Raw genomic sequence first — 21,305 nt, forward strand, 5'->3', positions numbered from 1 at the left:
ATTCATTGCAGGGACAAATAGACCTGTTAGACAGAAACTGCTGGGCACACGATGCTGTTACACACATTGTTAGTCAGTGCTGGGTCACAATCCTGTTACATACTCCATGCTAGGATACTTCTGTTACACAGTCAGTCCTGGGTCAGTCAGTGCTGTTACACACTTATTGCAGGGACAAACAAACCTGTTACACACTCAGTGTTAGGACAATCACACCTGTTACACACTCACTAGTGGGACACATCGTCCTGTCACGTACTCAGCGTTGGGGTTGGTCAATCCTCTTACACAAATAGACCTGTTGTACGCACAATGCTGGGCACCCAGTCCTGTTACATACACAATTAGTCAATGCTGGGACACTCAATCGTGTTACACACTCAGTGCTGGGAAACTCAATCGTGTTACACACTCAATACTGGGACACCCAGTCCTGTTATACACTCAGTGCTGGGACACCCAGTTCTGTTACACACTCACTGTTGGGACACACAGTCCTGTAACACACTCAGTACTGGGACAAATAGACCTGTTACACACTCACTGCTGGGACAAATAGACCTGTTACACATACACTGCTGGTCACACAGTCCTGTTATACACTTGGTGCTGGGACACACAGTCCTGTAACACATTTGGTGCTGGAATACACTGTCGTGTTACACACTCAGTGCTGGGACACACAGTCCTTTTACACACTCGGTGCTGGGACACTCAGTCCTGTTACACACTAGGTACTAGGACATGCAGTAATGTTACACACACTCGGTGCTGGGACACCCAGTTGTGTTACACACTCTGTGATGGGTCAGTCAATCCTGTTACACATTCATTGCAGGGACAAATAGACCTGTTAGACAGAAACTGCTGGGCATACAGTTCTGTTACACACATTGTTAGTCAGTGCTGGGACACACAATCCTGCTACACACTCCATGCTGGGATACTCCTGTTACACAATCAGTCCTGGGTCAATCAGTCCTGTTACACACTTATTGCAGGGACAAACAAATCTGTTACACACACACTGCTGGGACACACAGTCCTGTTACACACTCAGTGCTGGGAAACACAGTCCTGTTACACATTTGGTGCTGGGACACACAGTCCTATTACACACGCGGTGCTGGGACACACAGTCCTATTACACACTCGGTGCTGGGACACACAGTCCAGTTACACACTCGGTGCTGGGACACACAGTCCTGTTACACACTCGGTGCTGGGACACACAGTCCTGTGACACACAGTCCTGTTAAACATGTATTTAGTCAGTACTGGGAGTCACAGTCCTGTGACACATGCAGTAGTGGGACAAACAGTCCAGTTACACACTCAGTGTTGGGACAATCACACCTGTTACACACTCAGTGTTGGGACACATCGTCCTGTTACCCACACAGTATTGGGACACATCGTCCTGTCACATACTCAGCGTTGGGGTTGGTCAATCCTGTTACACAAATAGACCTGTTGTACGCAAAATGCTGGGTGCCCAGTCCCAGTCAATGCTGGGAAACTCAATCGTGTTACACACTTGGTACTGGGACACTCAGTCCTGTTACACAATCGGTGCTGGGACACACAGTCCTGTAACACACTCATTGTTGGAACACACAGTCCTGTTACACTTGCAATGCAGGGACCCATTAGTCAGTGCTGGGAAACTCAATCATGTTACACACTCAGTACTGGGACATTCAATCGTGTTACACACACACTGCTGGGACACACAGTCCTGTTATACACTCGGTGCTGGGACACAGTCCTGTTACACACTCGGTGCTGGGACACACGGTCCTGTTACACAATCGGTGCTGGGAAACACGGTCCTGTTACACACTCGGTGTGGGGACATGCAGTAATGTTACACACACTCAGTGCTGGGTCAGTCAGTCCTGTTACACACTGAATGCAGGGACAAACAAACCTGTTACACATACTGCTGGGCACGCGGTCTTCTTACACATTTAGTACTGGGACACACCGCCCTCTTACACATTCAGTACTGGGCCACACAGTCGTGTTACACACTCAGTACTGGGGCACTCAGTCGTGTTACACATTTGGTGCTGGGACACACGGTCCTGTTACACATTCGGTGCTAGGACACACAGTCCTGTTAGACACTCGGTATTGGGACACAGTCCTGTTACACACTTGGTGCTGGAGTATGCAGTAATGTTACACACACTCAGTGCTGGGACTCTCAGTCCTGTTACACACTCGGTGCTGGGACACCCAGTCCTGTTACACACTCGGTGCTGGGACACAGTCCTGTGACACATGCAGTAGTGGGACAAACAGTCCAGTTACACACTCAGTGTTGGGGCACTCACACCTGTTACACACTTAGTATTGGGACACATCGTCCTGTTACATACTCAGCGTTGGGGTTGGTCAATCCTGTTACACAAATAGACCTGTTGTACGCACAATGCTGGGCATCCAGTCCTGTTACATACACAATTAGTCAGTGCTGGGAAACTCAATCGTGTTACACACTCAGTACTGGGACACTCAATCGTGTTACACACTCAGTACTGGGACACTCAATCGTGTAACACACTCAGTGCTGTGACCCACAGTCCTGTTACACACTCAGTGCTGGGACACACAGTCGGGTTACACACTCGGTGCTGCGACACACGGTTGTGTTACACACTCTGTGCTGTGTCAGTCAGTCCTGTTACACACTCTGTGATGGGTCAGTCAGTCCTGTTACACACTGATTGCAGGGACAAACAAACCTGTTACACATACTGCTGGACACGCTGTCTTGTTCCACATTCAGTACTGGGACACACCGTCCTGTTACATATTCAGTACTGGGCCACACAGTCGTGTTGCACACTCAGTACTGGGGCACTCAGTCGTGTTACACACTCAGTACTGGACACTCAGTCCTGTTATACACTCGCTGCTGAACACCCAGTCCTGTTACACACTCACTGCTGGGACAACCAGTCCTGTTACACACTCAGTACTGGGACACACAGTCCTGTTATAAACTCAGTACTGGGACATACTCTCCTGTTCCATTCTCAGTGCTGGGACAGACAGCCCTCTTACACACTAAGTGCTGGGACACACAGTCCTGTTACACACTCACCTCTGGGACAAATAGACCTGTTACACACTCACTGCTGGGACATATAGACATGTTATACATACACTGCTGGTCCCACAGTCCTGTTACACACTTGGTGCTGGGAAACACGGTCCTGTTACACACTCGGTGCTGGAACATTCAGTCCTGTTACACACTCGGTGCTGCGACACACAGTCCTGTTACACACTCGGTGCTGGGACACAGTCCTGTGAGACATGCAGTAGTGGGACAAACAGTCCAGTTACACACTCAGTGTTGGGGCACTCACACCTGTTACACACACAGTATTGGGACACATCGTCCTGTCACATACTCAGCATTGGGGTTGGTCAATCCTGTTACAAAAATAGACCTGTTGTACGCACAATGCTGGTCACCCAGTCCTGTTACATACACAATTAGTCAGTGCTGGGAAACTCAATTGTGTTAGACACTCAGTACTGGGACACTCAGTCCTGTTACACACTCAGTGCTGGGAAAAACAGTCCTGTTATTCACTCAGTCCTGGGACACCCAGTCCTGTTACAAACTCAGTACTGGGACACACTCTCCTGTTCCATTCTCAGTGCTGGGACAAACAGCCCTCTTACACACTCAGTGCTGGGACATACAGTCCTGTTACACACTCACCTCTGGGACACACAGTCCTGTTACACACTCACTGCTGGGACAAATAGACCTGTTACACACTCACTGCTGGGACAAATAGACCTGTTATACATACACTGCTGGTCACACAGTCCTGTTACACACTCGGTGCTGGGACACCCAATCCTGTTACACACTCGGTACTGGGACACAGTCCGGTGACACACTCAGTGCTGGGACACCCAGTCCTGTTACACACTCGGTGCTGGGACACAAGGTCCTGTTACACACTTGGTGCTGGGAAACACGGTCCTGTTACACACTTGGTGCTGCGAAACACGGTCCTGTTACACACTTAGTGCTGGGACATGCAGTAATGTTACACACACTCAGTGCTGGGACACCCAGTCCTGTTACACACTCGGTGCTGGGATATTCAGTCCTGTTACACACTCAGTGCTGCGACACACAGTCCTGTTACACACTCAGTGCTGGGACACACTGTCCTGTTACACAATCGTTGCTGGGCAACACAGTCCTGTTACACTCTCAGTGCTGGGACACACGGTCCAGTTACACACATGGTCTTGTTACACACTCGATGCTGGGACATGCAGTAATGTTACACACACTCGATGCTGGGACATGCAGTAATGTTACACACACTTGGTACTGGGACACTCAGTCCTGTTACACACTCGGTGCTGGGACACACAATCTAGTTACATGCTTGGTGCTGGGACACAGTCCTGTTACACACTCGGTACTGGAACACAGTCCTGTGACACACAGTCGTGTTAAACACATATTTAGTCAGTACTGGGAGTCACAGTCCTGTGACACATGCAGTAGTGGGACAAACAGTCCAATTACACACTCAGTGTTGGGACACTCACACATGTTACACACTCAGTATTGGGACACATCGTCCTGTTACATACTCAGCATTGGGGTTGGTCAATCCTGTTACACAAATAGACCTGTCATACGCACAATGCTGGTCACCCAATCCTGTTACATACACAATTAGTCAGTGCTGGGAAACTCAATCGTGTTACATACTCAGTACTGGGACACTCAGTCATGTTACACACTCAGTACTGGGGCACTCAATCGTGTTACACACTCAGTACTGGGGCACTCAATCGTGCTCCACACTCAGTACTGGACACTCAGTCCTGTTATACATTCACTGCTGGGACACCCAGTCCTGTTACACACTCACTGCTGGGACAACCAGTCCTGTTACACACTCAGTACTGGGACACACTCTCCTGTTCCGTTCTCAGTGCTGGGACGGACAGCCCTCTTGCACACTCAGTGCTGGGACAGACAGTACTGTTACACACTCACCTCTGGGGCACACAGTCCTGTTACACACTCACTGCTGGGACAACTAGACCTGTTACACACTCACTGCTGGGACAAATAGACATGTTATACATACACTGCTGGTCACACAGTCCTGTTACACACTTGGTGCTGGGAAACACGGTCCTGTTACACACTCGGTGCTGGGACACCCAGTCCTGTTACACACTCGGTGCTGCGACACACAGTCCTGTTACACACACAGTGCTGGGACACACTGTCCTGTTACACAATCATTGCTGGGCAACACAGTCCTGTTACACTCTTAGTGCTGGGACACATGGTCCTGTTACACACATGGTCCTGTTACACACTCGATGCTGGGACATGCAGTAATGTTACACACACTCGATGCTGGGACATGCAGGAATGTTACACACACTTGGTGCTGGGACACTCAGTCCTGTTACACACTCGGTGCTGGGACACAGTCCTGTGACACATGCAGTAGTGGGACAAACCGTCCAGTTACACACTCAGTGTTGGGGCACTCAGTCCTGTTATACACTCACTGCTGGGACACTCAGTCCTGTTATACACTCAGTACTGGGACACCCAGTCCTGTTACACACTCACTGCTGGGACACACGGTCCTGTTACACACTCGGTGCTGGGACACACGGTCCTGTTACACACTCGGTGCTGTGACACACACTCCAGTTACACACTTGGTGCTGGGCAACATGGTCCTGTTACACACTCAGTGCTGGGACACACAGTCCTGTTACACACTTGGTGCTGGGCAACACGGTCCTGTTACACACTCGGTGCTGGACACACGATCCTGTTACACACTCGGTACTGGACACACCTTCCTGTTGCACACTCGGTGCTGGGACATGCAGTAATGTTACACACACTTGGTGCTGGGACAGAACAGTCCTGTTACACACTCGGTGCTGGGACACTCAGTCCTGTTACACACTCGGTGCTAGGACATGCAGTAATGTTACACACACTCAGTGCTGGGACACACAGTCCTGTTACACACTCAGTACTGGGTCAGTCAATCCTGTTACACACTCACTGCAGTGACAAATAGACCTGTTACCCACACTCTGCTGGACACACAGTCCTGTTTCACACACACAATTAGTCAGTGCTGGGACACACAGTCCTGTAACACATTCAGTACTGGTACACTCAGCCCTGTTACACGCTCAGTGCAGGGACACTGAATCCTTTTAGACACTGTGTACTGGGGCACTCAATCCTGTTAACACTCAGCACTGGGACACCCAGCCCTGTTACACATTCAGTACTGGGGCACTCAATCGTGTTACGCAATCAATGTTGGGATGCACAGTCCTGTTACACATACTGTGCTGGGGCACACAGTTGTGTTACACACACAGTTAGTCAGTACTGGGCCACTCACTCCTATTCCACACTCAGTACTGTGACACTCAGTCCTGTTACACACACAGTACTGGGACACTCAGACCTGTTACACAGTCAGTACTGCGACACACAGTCCTGTTACACGCACAGTGCTAGGGCACACAGTCATGTTAGACACTCATTGCAGGGGGACACAGTCCTGTTACACTCAGTACTGGGACACATGATCCTGTTACACACTCAAATGTTGGGACACTCAGTCCTGTTACACATTCAGTGCTGGGGCAATCAATCCCGTTACACAATCAGTGTTGGGATGCTCAGCCCTGTTACACACTCAGTGCAGGGACAAACAGTCCTGTGAGACACAGTCCTATTACACACACAGGTAGTCAGTACTGGAGCTTGCAGTCTTTTTACATATTCAGTGCTGGGACAGACAGTCCCGTTACACACACAGTACTGAGACACTCAGTCCTGTTACACATTCAGTACTGCAACACCCAGTCCTGTTACACACTGATTGCAGGGACGCACAATTGTGTTACACACTCAGTACTGGGATATGCAGTCCTGATTCACACTCAGTGTTGGGACACACAGTCCTGCCAAATCATTCCCCCAAGGAGTAAATCAATTTCATCCACAGGTAATGTCTTTACTACCCCAGCCCCCTTCCCCTCCCCCATTTCTGAAGAAGGGTCCAGACCCGAAAAGTCAGCTTTCCTGCTCCTCTGATGCTGCTTGGCCTGCTGTGTTCACCCAGCTCTACACCTTGTTATCTCTGGATAGGCTGAGGCTTTTTTCACTGGAGCATAGAGGATAGAGGGTGACCTTATAGAGGTTTATAAGATCGTGAACGGTATAGATAAGGTGAATAGCAAGGTTCTTTTCCCTGTTGAGGGAGTTCAAGACTAGGGAACACATTTTTAAGGTGAGAAGAAAGTTTTAAAAAGGACATGAAGGGCACCTTTTTTACACAGAGATTGGTTCGTGTGTGGAATGAACTGGCAGAGGAAGTGGTGGATGCAGCTACAGTTACATCATTTAAAAGACATTAGGATAAGTACATGAATAGGAAAAGTTTAGAGGGATATGGGCAAAACACAAGCAAGTGGGACTAGTTTTAGTTTAGGAACATGGTTGGCATGGTCTAGTTGGACTGAAGGGGCTGTTTCCATGCAGTATGACTCTATGGCTTCAGATTAAACATGTGTGAGGAAACTGCCTGCTCAATACCATGCGTTGGTAAGAGTAGTCACCACCTAGCCATTGTGGAGTCAAAGGTCCACCAGAAAATCCCCTACGTTTGTTGTGTGGCACTCTCACTGTGCTAAAAGGGATAGATTTTGAACACATCTAACAACTTGAGATCGAGCATCCATGAGGCGCTGTGAGCCATCAGCGGCAGCAGACTCGCTCTCTAACACAAATTGCAGCCTTACAGCCACTCTGTCATTATAATCAAGCCAGGGGATAAACCTTGGCTCAATGAGGAGTACAGGAAGAGATGCCAAGCGCAGCACCAGACATCCCTAAAAGAAATGTCAACCTGTTGAAGCTATAAAACAGAATTACTTCCGTGCCAAACAGTACGTGATAGAGTAAGCGCTTCCACAACCAAAGGATCAGGTCTAAGCTCTGCAATCCTCTCAAAGTCAGTCACAAATGGTGTTAGAACAGTTAAACAACTGAATGGAGGAGGAGGCTCCACAAATATCTCATCCTCAATAATGTGAGAGCCCAATATCAGTGTGAAAGGTAAGGCTGAAGCATTCGCAACAACCTTCAGCAAGAAATGCTGAATGGATGAACCATTTCAACCTCCTCCAGAGGTTCCCTGCATCATAGATGCCAGTTTTCAGCCAATTTGATTCATTCCAATGATATCAAAAAATGGTTGGAGGCATTGAATACTGCAAGGGCTATAGGCCCTGACAAATTTCTGGCAATAGTTCTAAAGACACATGCTCCAGAACAGGCCGCGCCCTAGCCAAGCTGTTTCAGTTAACCTACAGTGCTGACATCTACATAATAATAGTCATAGAGATCCATAGCACAGAAAGAAAACCCTGACCAATTGCTGCTGCATCACTCAGAACCATCTACAGTGTGTATTTACAAGAAGTACTGCTGAAGTTCACCAATATTCCTCCAACATTACCTCCCAAACCCAAACCACTACCATCTAGAAGGACAAAAGCAGCAGATACATGGGAATACCACCACCTGCAAGTTCCCCACCAAGCCACACACCACCTTTAAAATAAATTGCCATTCCTTTACTGTCACTGGGTCAAAATCCTGCAACTCTCTCTCTAACAGCTTTGTGGATCTACCTACGCGGTGATACAAGAAGAGAGCTCACCACCACCTTCTCAAGGGCTGCTAGGTGGAGGCATAATGCCCGCCTAGACAGCGATGCCCACTTTTCATGAATGGGACTTTTTAGAACTCATCAGAATGAGTCTGAAAAGGAAATGCAGAAGGAAAAGGCCATGGATCAGATTACAGTTTTAACTGCAACAAAGAGACAGAAAGTAAACCCTGCTGTGAGTGCAGAAGAAGAACCTGAGTTAGATGAGACATATGAAGGTTTCTTTTGTCTAAAGAGAAGATAACCCCTTTTTCTTCAAAGGATGCATCTAAGCCCATATTCTATCCGATACAGGAGTGACTCAAACTGTTTTGCTGGGGAAGGATTTAGTTTTCCCTTCACAAAGTTCAATGGAAACCAAAATGTTAGTAAATGGGATGAGTGGGGAGTATATCCTGGTTCCATTGTACAAAGTCCAATTGGAGTGTGCCTTGTTTTCTGGACTAGTGATAGCTGGGGTAGTAAAGACATTACCTGTGGATGAAATTGAGAGATATGTGGCAAACAGAGAGTCCCCATATCATTCTACTAGGTTTAGTCAATTGGAATTGCTTTATGGTCATGAGATTATAGAGTCACAGTTACAGAGTCATACAGCACAGAAACAGACCCTTCGGTTCAACTAATCCACACTGACCATGTTCCCAAACTTAAACTAGTCCCACTTGCCTGTGTTTGGCCCATATCCCTCCAAACTTTCCTCAATAGATTTATTTATTTAATATATTGTCAATTGTACCTAGGTGCAGTGAAAATTAAATGTCGATAAAAGTTGATTAGGAAGAAGTTTCCAAACCAACCGGGCAAGTTTTCAACATTGGATTAGGTGTTTCGAGAAAGACTCACAGGAGTGTGCAAGGTAGGCAGAAGAACATTTGAAACTTTCATAAGTAAAAATGAAAAATGGGCAGGTAGACGTTCAGAAATTAGAGCAATTCAAACACGAGATAAAACATTGGTATTATTGCCTTTGCAAGGTTGGCCTTTGTAAGAGAAATACAGTAGACTAATTATGAGGGTTAGTAAAGTGGCTTAACTGATAAATAGTCCTGATTTTAGGTAGAAAAATCCATTATGTCACATAAAAATGTTAAGTTGTTGTAGGGAAGATGATGATAATAGAGGGGAAGAAGCTATGCTTGAGATTCAAAAGCAAAATCTTCCCTGCTGTTATCAGACCTTATGAACGGACCCTCTGATATATTAGAGCTGATCTTTCTCTGCACCATCTCTGTAGGTGCAACACGATATTCTTCATCCTGTTCCGTTACCCTGATGTATTTATGTAAGGTATGATTTGTCTGGTTAGCACACAAAACAATACTTTTCACTGTATCTCGGTACATGTGACAATAATAAATTAAATCAAGATGGTAAGACGTATTAGATGATGACGAAGACAATAACAGTGAGGTGGAAGATAAACAGTTCACCAATGTTCCTCCAACATTACCTCCCAAACCCAAACCACTACCATCTAGAAGGACAAAAGCAGCAGATACATGGGAATACCACTACCTGCAACTTCCCCGCCAAGCCACACACCACCTTTAAAATTAATTGTGAACCTCCTACAATCTAGTTAGCTAACACACAAATATTAGGTGAGATTGCCACTGTATTCTTACCTTTATAGAAAGGACAATGGGAGGATCTTGTAAGACTGATGAAGAAGCATGAGGTAGTCTGTTGAGATACAGCTAGATGCACTACATTAGCTAGGGCATGATGTGGGCACAGGAGAACCAGGGCCAATAAAACAACATCCTTATTGGTTGAGCCCATAGAAACAAGCTCAGGTGAGAACAGAGACTCAGTACATGCTAGAAAAGCATTTGATTGAACCCAGTCAAAGCAGCTGGAGTTCACTGATAGTGTTGGCCTCTAATCCAGATGGATCAAGTGGTCACAAAACAGACTTATACCCAGTTCCATGGTCCTATGACTAATGAAGGTGGATAGCATAAATGGAGTGGCAGAGTTTAAAGGGGTTGCGAGAAAGACAGATGTGGGGCTGTGCAAGCTGGTATGGTGTGAGGAGCTGTCTCGTATTTTAAGGCATTGTCCTTACTTGGACTGTTGCCACATATCTCGAATGGGGCACCTTTTGTCCTGTAATTCTAGGATAACCTGCAGGGCGACAGTGTGAATGATCCAAGTGGGACTTTGTCTTTGAGCTGGCTGGCGGTGATGTCTGCAAAGTGCTAGTTGTACCTTTTGTTTGCCTCCTGACTGCAAGGTTACCAGAACCCCTCTCAATCCCACATTGTTCCTCCCGCTCCCCCACCCACACTACCACCACCATAACCACCATTGCACACTCAACAGCATCCAGCCCTCTTCTCCATTTCTTCACCAGCAATCTTCTCTGAGTCCCATGCTCAAAGCTTCCCCCTTTTGTTTCATAAGTGTTCATCACCTGGTACATACAGAAATCTTGGAAGGTGACTGGATAAGTTGGTAATGTTGTTAAAACATACTGAATCCTCAGATTCGTAAACAGAGGCTTAGGGTACAAAAGCCAAGATGTTAGGTTAAACTATTATAAATCATTGGTTAGGTCTCACTTGACTATTGATCCAATTCTAGCCACTGCACTTCCTGATGAATGCCAAGGCTCTAGAGAGAACGTAGAGATAATTTACCAGAGTGGATACCAAGGATGAGGGACTTAAGTGATGTGGAGAGACTGGAGAGTGTTGGCTTTACAACAGAGAAAGTTCAAAAGCAAAACAGTGCAAATGCTGGGAACTGAAGGATCATTCCGACCTGAAACGTGAGTTCTGTTTCTCTCCGGCGATGCTGTCTAACCTGCTGAGTACTTCCAGGTCCTTCTTCCCCTGATTCCAGGTGCAGGAGGGTCAGTAAGAAAAGGAAACAGGCAGAAGATAGTCGGCAAAAGAAACTCAGATCAGATGAGGCTTTTTATTTAATGCAGCGAATTGTTGCAATCTGTAACGTGTTGTCTGATAAGGCAATGGTGGAAGAATTACGCATTGATCAAAAGACAGTCGAATAAAATGTGAAGGCAAGAAATTTGCAACCTTTGTTAGCTGTTTGCTCATCTGCAAACAGTCTGACAATGGGTGGGGTCAGGGGATTCCTCGCAGGGGGAGGGTAGAGTTGCAATAGATGCATCGAGAGACAGTGATGGTGTAAAAAAAGAACTGGTTGTTCTGATGTCAATAAAGGACAGAATAAAAAGAAGTTGGTAGTTTTTTTGGTATCTTCAATTGTGTCTGTACGAGAGGGGAAGAGAAGGCATTTGGACTCAGGTGAGGGTGGTCCCCTAGAGTTGGTCAACAAAGACGAGGCATCTGAAACAAGAACGAAGAATGATGGAGAAGCTCAGCAAGTCTGATAGCATTTGGGGAGAGAGAAACAAAGTTAACGTTTCAAGTCTGATATGTCAGGCGGTTAGAGTGACTACGCCAAAAGAAAATGAGCAATGATATCTCCTTCTCACCGTCAGAAAGAATGTGTTCTTGATTGTATGGAAGGCCAATGTGAAGCTATGGGGCCAATGGAGAGAATCAAAGAAGGTGTTAGAGGGGAGACAGATGAAGTTGTTGGATGGAGAAACCCGTTCAGTGACTTTAGAGGTTAAAAGGAGTTTGGAGATGGGACCGTACTATCTGAAGAGAGAATGATCTTTGAGGTGGAAAAAGGTTATTGCATTTATGACCTCACACAGGAGTCAGGAATGGAAATCAGGAAGGCTTTAGGAATGGAAGTGACGGTTGAACCAATGGGAGTCATCGACTAGATGATGTTGGAAAGGGTGTGGTGGAGATCAACATGGGTTTGAAGGCTCAGTCAGGAGGTGTCAGAGGTGATAGGATTAGCTTTTCATGATAGTGAAATGGGAGAAGCTGCATAGATAGTTGAATAGAGCCATAGGACTATTCATCCTGTTTTAAGAATTGTATTTCACATAAATGATTGAGTACAGCTATTCAACCCTTCAAGTTTGTGCCAATTTCTTTCTCCACTTGACTTACAGTGGTTCAGAGGTGGCTCATAGTGCCAGGAACCTGGGTCATTTCCACACTCAGGCATCTATCTGTGTGAAGTTAGCATGTTCTGCCTGTGTCTGCGTGGGTTTTCTCTGTGTGCTCCAATTTCCTCCCACACTCCAAAGATATGCAGGTTAGGTGGTTAGCCATGGGAAATGCAGGGTTATGAGGATAGAGTAGGGGTGTGGGTCTGAGAGGGATGCTGTTTGGAGGGTCAGAGTGGCCTCAATGGGCTGAATGGCCAGCTTCCACACTGTAGGGATTCTATGATTCATGTCATCCTACTTTTTAGCTGGCTCCTCCCATGATTAATATCCTGCTTCATTAAACAACAAATCTTCTGCTTCAGTTCTCTGCTCGAAGGCAAATCCAATCCTTCCAATGGAAAGAAGGTAGAGTAAGGAGGCAGGCACCAAACTCGCCCCTGGCAGAACAGAGATTCAAAGCCGCATGGGTACCAAATGAATCCACACTGAGGGTCTAGCCAATGGAGCTGTCCATTGATTAGATTACAAATAGAATCTAGTGAAACTATTCACGTTCTGCGCCACAAGTAAATTCCTTGACCCTATCTATTTATCAATGATCAAAAAATAAAGCTTCCCACAATTGCAATTTTTCAAGTTGATTATTGGGAATTAGTAGGGAGTTCCAGGAATTTGACCCAGCAATGCTGAATGAACGGCAGTGTATTTCCAGGTCAGGCAGCTGAAGTGGCTTGGAGGGGAACTTGTAGATGGTTTTGTTCTCTGTATCGGCTGCCCTTGTCCTTCTAGGGGTGAGAGGTCGCAGGTTTGGAAGGTGCTGTTTAAGGAGTCATAGAGTCATAAAGTAATACAGCATGGAAACAAGGCCCTTTGGCCCAAATTGGTCCATGCTGACCATGGTGCCCACTCAGCTAGTCCCAATTGCCCGCATTTTGTCCATATGCCTCTAAACCCTTCCCATCCATGTACCTATCCAAATGCTTTTTAAATATTGCTATTGTACCTGCCTGAACCCCTTTTCTCTGGCAGCCCATTCCATATACACACCACTCTCTGTGTGAAGAAGTTGCCCCTCAGGTCCTTCTTAAATCTTTCCCCTCTCACCTTAAACCTATGGTCTCTAGTTTTCAATTCCCCATCCCTGGAAAAAAGACTACATGTATTCATCCTATCTATGCCCCTTATGATTTTATACACCTCAATAAGGTCACCCCTCATTCTCCCACGTTCCAAGGAGTAAAGTCCTATCCTGGCCAACATGTCCCTATAACTCAGGCCGACTAGTCCTGGCAACATCCTCATAAATCATCTTTGTGCACTTTCCAGTTTTACTATGTCTTTGATATAACAGGGTGACCAAAACTGTACACAATACTCCCAAGTGTGGCCTCACCAATGACTTATACAACTGTAACATAATGTCCCAACTCCTGTACTCAATGCCTCAGCCGATGAAGGTGAGCATACTAAATGCCTTCTTCACCACCTTGTCTACCTGTGACACCGCTTTCAACAAACTATGTACTTGTACTCTTAGCTCCCTCTGTTCCACAACAATCCTCAGGACCTTACCATTTACTGTATAAGTCCTACCTTGGTTTGACTTCCAAAATGCAACACCTCACACTTATCTGTATTGAATTGCATTTGCCAACCCTCAGCCCACTTCCCCATCTGATCAAGACCCGTCTGTAATTTTTGATAACCTTGCCCACTATCAATGATACCTCCTAATTTTATATCATCCACAAACTCACTAATCATGCCTTGTACATTCACATCCAGATTATTTATGTAAATAACAAATAACAATGGTCACAGCACCGACCCCTGTGGCACACCACTAGTCACAGGCCTCCAGTCCGAGAAACAACCTTCAACCATCACCCTCTGCTTCCTACCATTAAGCCAGTTTTGAATCTAATTAGCTAGTTCTCCCTGCATTCCATGCGACCTAACCTTCATGACTAGCCTACCGTGCAGGACCTTGTGAAAGGCTTTACTAAAGTCCATATAGACAACATCCAATGCCCAACCCTCATCTATCCTCTTGGTTACCTCTTCGAAAAACTCTAAAAGATTTGTCAGACATGACTTCCCGTGCACAAATCCATGCTGGCTATCCCTAATTAGACCTTAACTATCCAAATGTTGGTTGATCCTGTCCTTCAGTATCTTCTCCAATAACTTATCCTACCACTGATGTCAGGCTCACTGGCCTGCAGTTCCCTGGCTTGTCTTTGATACCTTGGTGAGTTGCTACGGTGTATCTTGTAGATGGTAGACACAGCTACCACTGTGCATCAGTAGTGAAGGGAGTGAATGTTGAAGGTGGTGGATGTGGTGTCAGTCAAGCAGGTTGCTTTAATCTGGATTGTGTCAATCTTCTTGAGTTGGAGCTGCTCTCATCCAGGCAAATGGACAGTATTCCATCATATTCCTGATGTGGGCCTGCTGCATTGGGAATCTGGAGATGAGTCACTTAGTCTAGATTTTGCAGGCTCTGATCTACTCTTGTAGCCACAATATTTATATGGCCGATCCATGCATTAGCAGATTCAATATTTCAATGTGTTGCTACCTGATGTTTGCTATTTAAGGAGATGTTTCTATAAAGAAGATTAGCAAGAAAGAACATGAAGAAGCCAGACAAGAGATGAAATGCAGAAGAAAAACAAAAATAATACTAACCTTTTATATAGCACTTTTAATGCAATTTAATTTAAAGTGCTGCACAGCTGTGATTATCAAACAAAATTGAACCGTGGGCCATGCAAGGAGATATCAGCAGGCCAAATGACCAAAAAATTTTGACTGAAGAAGTAGCTTTTTGGAGTGTAGTGTCAAAGCTAAGTAAGATAGCGAGGCAGGGAATTTTAGGAATGGAATTAATAGAATGGAATCCCATACTCCCAACTAGAACAGTTATTCAAACTGAAAATGTTGGAACAATGGAAATTGGGGATACTCAGAGATCTTGTAAAGTTGTGAAACTGGGGGAAGATTATGGAAATAGGGAGAATCGCAAGAGGCCACAGAGTGATTTGAAATTGAGTGATTAGAATTTTTGAATTGAGATTTTGGTCAAACAAGACTTGGTAGGTTAGCAAAGTTGGGGGCAATGAGGAACAGAACTTGGTGTAAGGACTGATACAGCTGGCAGGCTGTCCCCAGGGCAGAGACCCATCCAAATTCTAACTGTGCTTAAATGAGATTCAGGCCACTTGGACAATCTGAAGACTACGTGGACACTGGACACAGAATCTAGATTGAGTCATAGAGTCATACAACATGGGAACAGACCCTTTGGCCCAACCAGTCCAAGACAACCACAGTCCCAAACTAAACTAGTCCCACTTGCCTGCATTTAGCCCATATCCCTCCAAACATTTCTTATTCATGTACTTATCTAAATGTCTTGTAACTGTAACTGCATCCACCACTTTCTCTGCAAGTTCATTCCACAGATGAACCGTTCTCTGTGAAAAAAAAATTGCTCCTCGTGTCTTTTTAAAATCTTTCTGATCTCACCTTATAAATATTCCCATAGCTTTGAAATCTCCCACCCCAGGGAAAAGACACCTGCCATTCACCTGATCTATACCCCTTATGACTTTATACACCACTCTCAACCTCCTACGCTCTAGTGAGAAAGGTCGCAGCCTATCCAGCCTCTCCTTATAACTCAAATACTCCTTTCCCAGCAACATCCTGATAAATCTGTTTTGAACCCTCTCCAGCTTAATAATGTCCTTCATATAACAGGGCAACCAGAACTGGACACAGTATTCCAGAAGAGGCCTCACCAATGTCCTGTTTAACTTCAACATAATGTCCCAACTGCTATGCTCAAAGGTCTGAGCAATGAAGGCAAGTTTGTTAAATACCTTCTTAACCACCCTATCAATATGTGATGCAAACTTCAAAGAATTATGTACCTGAACTCTTGGGCCTCTCTGTTCTACAACACCATCCACGGTTGTGCCATTAATTGTATAAGTCCTGCCCTTGTTTGTTTTACTATCTCGAGAGCAAGTATGTGTAGTGTGTGTGGAATCTCGAGACTGAGTTTGAATATGGAAAACAGCCCTACTGACCCATTCTGTCCTCGTAGGTGCAGTTTTCAGGGATATGTGTCAGCGTGTCCACTGTCGCAGCCCTCCACTCCTTATTTTCTTGCTGGCCCTCACCACAGCCCACCCATCTTCAATCAATCCTTTCTTCACAAGGAAGACAAAATCATCCCACTGTGTTCAATATTCCTTACTCCCAACTAGAACAGTTACACAATGAGCATCGAGCTGTCACTGAGCAGAAAGGTGTGCAAGTGTTTGATGCTGAAGGCAAGGTACTGCTCAGCCCTCTGCTCAGGAAGGAGGTGGATGGGGAGAGGGTGCAGGAAGCTTTAATACCATTTGAGGAAGATTTGGTGTCTGCACCATTGGCAGGAAGTAGCCCTGGAAATGGCAAGGTGACAGCTAACACCCTAAGTCTAAATTAATTTATCATTCACATCATGAGCATGAACTGGAGCCTGGCTCACTACAGGATTTATTCAATCAAAGCCAATTCACAGAATCAAAGAAATGAAAAACACCTTACAGCACCTGTGAGAGAGTCTAGTGGTACAGTGCTATTATTCTTACTGCTCGGCCAGTAGGTCTGAGTTCAAGGCCTACCTGCCCTGGACATGTGGTATAACGTATCTGACTGGTTGACTAAAAATATCTACAATGCCTCTCCCATCTCCCATTTCCTCCTTCCCCTTCCTATCATTTTCCCAGAATCTGTCTGTTAAATTAAGGCAATCCCAATTTGTTAGAGGCCCTCCTGGGTCTATCCCTGGCTTGTTCTATTCAGATTTTAATACAGAGAAACACCCCGGAAGTATGTGACATTGGTGGAGGATAAGTTGAAAAGGCTGAGAGGGTCTTTGAGAGATGCTTGGTTGTTGATGCAGAGGATAAAAATGAAATGCTTATGAGCACATTGTAGTTCAAGTAAATGATGAAGATATTGGTGCAGAGATTCCTCCAAACCATTTTGCTTCATTTGTCCACAGGATTGTGTACTGGGTGGATGAGAACCTGAGAGAATGAGATATAGAGAGAGAGGTGGAAAGAGACTTGTAGAGAAATGGATATGGAGATGGATAGAGAGAATTGACTGATTCGGAGATGGGAGAGATGATTAGAGAGATAAAGAGAGGTAGAGAGATGGATTGGAGAAAGGGATGGGGGATGAACAATGAGATTGAAAGAGACAAACACAGAAAGTGCTGGAGAAACTCAGCAGGTCAGGGAGTATCTGTGGAGAGACAAACAGAGTTAATGTTTAGAGTCCAGATTGATTCTGATAGATGGAAAGAGGGATGGATAGAGGGATGTATAGGAAGCAAAGGTAATATGTTTAAGCCTTGTGCCTTTTTTGATTTACCTGGGAGCTTGGGCAACCTATAGTTCCCCATTGTTTTCTCCATAGCGACACTTTAGCCAATCAGAGTCATCCTATTGTTCTGATCATTTGAAATGTGGTATTCTTGCATCTGTCCTGATATGAGTACAAGACCAACTGCATCAGCAACATGTCCCATTCCTCAGCAATGTTAACGTTAAGTGGAAAATGCTTAGTTGTGAAGATGACATAAAAGAAACAAGTCATCATAAGTCATAATGTAGTTACAGACAATCAATCAAATAACAATAAAGTATAAAATAACCCAAGGATTGCACAATTATTAACATCTAGTGTGCAAATAATTGCAACACTGCAAAATATAAGTCTGCTTAATTTATAGAATAAAAATAAATGGTCTACTGCATTTGTGTCTTATGGTAAAGTTCATAGATCATGTGTTATCCAGTTATGTTCATTAAATTCTCATGATTTACGTGCTGTTTTGAAGTTTTATAAAGTGAAGAACTGGACTACATTTTAGTCTACTCTGTTTTGACCTTATTTGTAGAATGCCTGCTTAATTCCATCACACGTTTACTTCCTTTTGGCTGTGGCAAGAGATAGCGGCGATGGGAGGTAGGGTATATGAGTTTGATGGCCTGCCAGTCTGAACATCAAACATGGAATCAAAGTTTGTGAAGATCCAGACAATTGTTGGCCCTTTCCTACTGTTCCCTGTCACAACAATATTGAATGGAGGAAGTGACGTCAATAAAAGCAACAATGGCTGCTCAACGCAGCCAAGAATTTCTTAAAACTTTTCTTTCGAACAAAGAAAGGAAATGGTGCTTCTTTTGTTTTGTTTGGGTTGAAATGAGTGACAAGGTGCATGGGCTTGTAACTCCAGGAGCCATTAGAACATGTATAGCTGTGGAGGGGGAGGTTATGTTATAAGGAAACATTGGACAGTCTGAGCCTGTATCCATTGGAGTTTAGAAGAGTGGGAGGTGATCTTATGGCAACAACATAACATCCTGACAGGATTGACGAATGGATGCTGAAAGAATTATTCCCCCTGTGGGACAGACTTGAAATAGGGAAAAGGTTGAAAAATGATGAGTCTCTAATTTAAGATGGAGAAGAAGAGAATTTTTTTCTGTCATAGGTTCGAGAATCTGTGGAGCTCTGTTCCCAGAGAGCAGTGGAGGAAGAATCAATGAATGTTTTTAAGGGAGAGGTGGATAGGTTGTTGACTAACAAGTAAATCAAGGGTAGACAGGATTGTGGAGTTGAGGCCACATTCAGATTGGCCACGATGTCTTAGAATGGTAGAAAAGGCTTGAGGGACCAAATGGCCTACTGCTACTCCTAATTCATATGTTTGTATCCCCATAGAAGACCATAGTATTCACAGGGCCATCTTCAAACTGTGCCAGAGTTAGATCTGTATCTGTACTTCAGGTTACCACAGAGGTATTGGAAAATAGTATGACAGAATCAGCCTGTCCCACCATTCAGTTAAATAATGGGTCATCTGTTACTGAATTACTTTTGCCCACTTTTGTTCCATACTCCTTAATACCCTTGCCTAATAAAGCTCAGTTTTGAAATTTTGAACTACCTTGGTTCCAAAAGGTTTTAGGTAGAGAGATTTCCTGATTCCTGTTTTTGGTATCATTCCAGTACAGGGGGTCCCCGACTTACAATCATCTGACTTACAGACACTCGTACTTATGAATGCCATCCCACCCAATGGTGTAATTATAAATATCCGACATATGAACATTTCCTGTACTTATAAAGGGCTACTTTATATGGTCCTGCATTTTGTTCCAACTTGTGTACAAATCGATTTGCAAATGGACTCGAGGCTGTAACCTGTTTGCACCCTGGGGACTGCCTATAAATCGATTTTGTTCTTCTCCATGCTTTTAATTACATGAAGACTTGTACTGTACACAGTTCTCAACCTGTGATCTAAGCAATGTCCAGTCACAAAGGTTCTCCCTGCTGTACCAGGAGGCAGAGCTGTACCTGTACTCCAGGTGTAGTTGTACCAGGGCCAGGGCTGTACCCGTACTCCAGGTGTAGTTGTCCCAGGGCCAGGGCTGCATCCATACTGCAGGTGTAGCTGTCCCAGGGCCAGGGCTGTACCCGTACTCCAGGTGTAGTTGTACCAGAGCCAGGGCTGTATCTGTACTCCACGTGTAGTTGTGTCAGGGCCAGGGCTGTACCCGTATTCCAGGTGTAGTTGTACCAGGGCCAGGGCTGTACCTGTACCCCAGGTGTAGCTGTACCAGGGCCAGGGCTGTACCTGTACTCCAGGTGTAGCTGTACCAGAGCCAGGGCTGTACCCATACTCCAGGTGTAGCTGTACCAGGGCCAGGGTTGTACCTGTACTCCGGGTGTAGTTGTACCAGGGCCAGGGCTGTACCTGTACTCCAGGTGTAGTTGTATCAGGGCCAGGGCTGTACCTGTACTCCAGGTGTAGCTGTATCAGGACCAGGGCTGTACCCATACTCCAGGTGTAGCTATATCAGGGCCAGGGCTGTACCCGTACTCCAGGTGTAGTTGTACCAGGGCCAGGGCTGCATCCATACTCCAGGTGTAGTTGTACCAGAGGTCAAATGTGCATTGTGCACCAGGTGTAGCTGCCCCAGAAATTAAATATCCCATCCTAGTATTCTCACTTTCAGAATTCTGTAAGTGGTATTTCTGAGCCAGCTGCCGTGACACATTCCAGGGATCGGCAGGAATGTCAGCAGCGGTATCCAGTCTTAATGCCCGAAAAAATCAAGTCCCAAATAACAATGGCTGACCTTTACCGAGGAGGGGATGTGGGCTCCAAATGCTGGCGTGTGGGAAAGGAGTGAATAATTCACTCAACACACAAGCCTGGGAGCTGAATAAAGCTCCTTCTTTCAACTGATTGGCATACCCCATGGAATTCAGTTCCTGGTGTTTATGAGTGGGAGAGTGCTGCTTAGAGCACTCTGTAAATTCTTGAACTGTTTTAATTATAAGTATGAATGCGTATGGGGAATGAACAGGGAATGAGGCTAAACCAGATATTCGATCTAAAGTAAAACATGAGGCAGTTTGATCCTAACTCACAC

General features: G+C 45.3%; 1 protein-coding gene across 6 annotated transcripts in view; it reads left to right on the forward strand.

The window, feature by feature from the left end:
• The window catches only part of LOC109917040 (neuroblast differentiation-associated protein AHNAK-like), a 73,493-nt gene that overhangs the window by 3,426 nt on the left and 48,762 nt on the right, over positions 1-21,305 (forward strand). For 2 of the 6 annotated variants that reach the window (XM_048618293.1, XM_048618294.1), the window contains exon 2: positions 9,533-9,648. The exons of 3 other annotated variants lie outside the window; for them this stretch is intronic. The gene's annotated coding sequence lies outside the window, so the exon portion shown is untranslated. Of the gene's footprint in view, positions 1-9,532; positions 9,649-11,496; positions 11,566-21,305 lie in introns of those variants that run through there. One more of the 6 variants, XM_048618298.1, reaches the window with a different exon arrangement.

This window comes from Rhincodon typus, chromosome 39 (assembly GCF_021869965.1).
Source record: "Rhincodon typus isolate 14 chromosome 39, sRhiTyp1.1, whole genome shotgun sequence".
Taxonomy (NCBI): Eukaryota; Metazoa; Chordata; class Chondrichthyes; order Orectolobiformes; family Rhincodontidae; genus Rhincodon; species Rhincodon typus.